This window comes from Cicer arietinum, chromosome 3 (genome assembly GCF_000331145.2).
Source record: "Cicer arietinum cultivar CDC Frontier isolate Library 1 chromosome 3, Cicar.CDCFrontier_v2.0, whole genome shotgun sequence".
NCBI lineage: Eukaryota > Viridiplantae > Streptophyta > Magnoliopsida > Fabales > Fabaceae > Cicer > Cicer arietinum.
In genome coordinates this window covers 20078709-20081771 of record NC_021162.2, presented here as the reverse complement: position 1 = coordinate 20081771, position 3063 = coordinate 20078709, and the positions used below count along the sequence as shown (strand labels likewise).

Genomic DNA, 3063 nt, shown 5'->3' with positions numbered 1-3063 from the left:
ACCGTTTTAACGGACGATATAGGGTAATTTTATTTTCCCTATTCGTAATCGACTCCTGAATCCATTTTTTAGGTTCAATAACTTTATTTTTGGTTTTATCTAATTTTCCTTTTAAAAAAAAATAAAATTGCTGGCAACTTCTTTTTTCGCGGACAAACTGGACGCGACACAACATACCACTTTTTGACCCACCACCTCTATCATACAACATCATTTGTTTATTTGATGTCATGATCTCAATAATTTTTCGTGTTTTTGATGTTGTTTTGTAATTCAAAGAACCACATGTTGTAGCATCCAACATAACTCTAGTGCTAGGCTTCAAACCATTACAAAATATTTGCATTTGAGCAATGCCATCATAAGCATGATTGGGGCATCCTGCTAGTTAACTCTTGAACCTCCTATAAGTTTCACGAAGAGATTCTCCTTCTTTTTGTTTGTAATCGGAAATCTCTTACCTTTTTCTAACGGACATAGTTGGGGGAAAGTATTATTCCAAGAACTTATCTTCAAGGTCATCCCATGTGGTGATGCTACCAGAAGGTAAAGAATTAGGCCACTCCCTAGCATCATCTTTCATTGAAAATGGAAATAGTCTCAACATCTTGCCTTCTTCAGAGCAACCATCCATCTTCACTGTTTCACATAGTTCAAAGAAATTTGTGAGATGTCTATTTGCGTCTTCTTTATATTTACTAGAAAAATGAATCTCCTTCAACTCTCGATATAGAGCTAGACTTATTTTGAACTTGTTGACTGTAACCGGTTGGTCATGGATGGCCAACCGAGCACATTTTCTATCTCGATTCCCATACTCGTCGAGGCTACATTCAGGTAATGGTGGATCAGCCATTTATGCAAATATGAAAAAATCCCCTAAATCCTCTTCTTCCACTACTAATTGTATTTCCATTTGTCTCCTTTCTCGAACTGCCTTTCGATTTGCTTTCGCAGTTTTTTTTTTATTTTTGGATCAAAGAGAAGTTCAGCTGAGGATTGGCCTCGCATACAAGGTTAGACAAATTGTGAGTAATAAACAGTTATAAAAAAATTAAATAATTAAAATAAAAACAAAAATTTTATTGCAGAGCAAAAAATTTCAATTAAGTAAATAAATTATACTCAATAGTGATATGCTAATCCCCTACAACAACGCCAAAAACTTGGTAGCATTTCAACAAGTGTACAGAATAGTTGCAAGTAATAATTAAAACGGTAACATCGAGTGTCGAACTCAAGGGTTGCGTTTTACTATTGAATTATATTTAATTACGAAAATTGAACAAAAAGTTTCCGAATTGATTGAAATAATATATAAAACTAACAACAGTAATAAAATTGATCCTTTATAATAAGAAAAATGTTAGGGATGAGTTTCACTTTCAACCCAACCTTGGTGTCTAATTTGATCATAGTTACTAAATTTCTTTATTGAATTATTAGCGAATTCCCTTTATTATTCGTGTCTTAATGTCTTAGTGACAGAACCTTTAATTCCAAAGTAACCCCTAATTTATTAGTGGATTTAAGATTAGAATTATTTCTTACTGTATATGAATTCTTTTGTTAAACTACTGCATTTGCAACTAATTTAATTGGTTTCATGACCTGCATCTATCCCTAGACTATAATATCATGAATTTCTCATCTCAAGCATTCATAAAGTCCACTTCCGTTTCAAAATATGAATCGTAGAACATTTTAAAGTTGATCAAACAATAAAAAGCATTAAGCACAGAGATGAGAGAAATAATTCAATAAACTCATTCATATAACTAGAAATCAAATCAGAAAAATAAGGGTTTCATCTTGTTAGACTCATCTCTAAAATAGGGTTTAGTTACTCATGACAAAGATAGAAAATATAGAGATTAGAGAAGAATTACAAGAAAGATTCGTGAATGATTCTTGATAAAATAGCTTCAATGGTGTTAGAAACGGTCGTCTTTGAGTTTCTCTGCTAGGGCACAAGTCTCCAAACTTCCCAATAATCAAAAAGATACCTAGAAAGTGAGAAATAAAATGTGTTTTAATATATGATGTCGCGTGCCACGCGCCCCAGGCGTAGCTTTTGCGCTTCAAGTGTGAGTCGTCAGATCCATCAGTGCAGAAATGCTCCCCAAACGCAGATGTTGCGCTTCAGGCGCACAAGTTCTTATGTATGACATTTTATGTATTTGTCTGCTCTTTTGAGTCTGAATTGGATTCCGGTGTCTTCATGAAAGTTGTAGCTATGCAGCTTAGCTTTTATTTGCACTTGGTTTGACTCCAACTGGAAGTCTACAACTCCAAATATGGATGAAATACTCCACAAGAAAACAACGCAAAACTATGAAAAATCTCTTCTTAATCAAGGAAATAAGAACATAAACATTTCATTAAATCCACGAACTAAAATAAAAAGAAAATATATATATATATATATATATATATATATATATATATATATCAAATAACTCCATATATTAAGTAACGATTAAAGATAGATTAGACTAAAAACAATGAAAAATATGCATATGATGAGGAGTCATCACAACCCCAAACTTAATTTATTGTTTGTCCCCAAGTAACAATTAATTTTAGATTTGGTACAATTAAAATAAAACTTAAACTCAAGTTCTTAAATCAAACTAAACTTAATTCTCAAAGTTCCAGATACTTCAAAATATTTATCATGCTTTATGGTTGCTTTCAACAACAAAAAAACAACCCAATTTGTACACTTAAGCATTCATTCATCAAGTTCAACTCTCTCTTCACACATTCTCACCAAAATATCTCTCAAGTGTTTAGCAAGGGTTATGAATTTATCATTCAAATTCTAGAACATGCATCACCTACCATAGACTTAAAAAAATTCTAGTTAGCAATCACAATGCAACAAACACATACACTCTTGGAGGACTTTCAGGTTGTAATGGCGTTTAGGTAAGGGTATGACATTTTGGGATAGTAGGCTATACTACTTGGAGTTGTGAATACATTTTCAAATAATTCTCCCTTTTTATTCTTTTTTTCCCACATTATATGGTAGACATTCTTAACCACTGACAGAAGAAC

The 3063-nt window shown here is 32.5% G+C and overlaps 1 non-coding gene across 1 annotated transcript; it reads left to right on the top strand.

The window, feature by feature from the left end:
• The first annotated feature begins 363 nt into the window (after positions 1 to 363).
• LOC113785927 (small nucleolar RNA R71) lies at positions 364 to 469 on the top strand. The gene has a single exon (XR_003472107.1). It is a non-coding gene; the product is annotated as a small nucleolar RNA R71 (small nucleolar RNA).
• Positions 470 to 3063: the final 2594 nt, after the last annotated feature.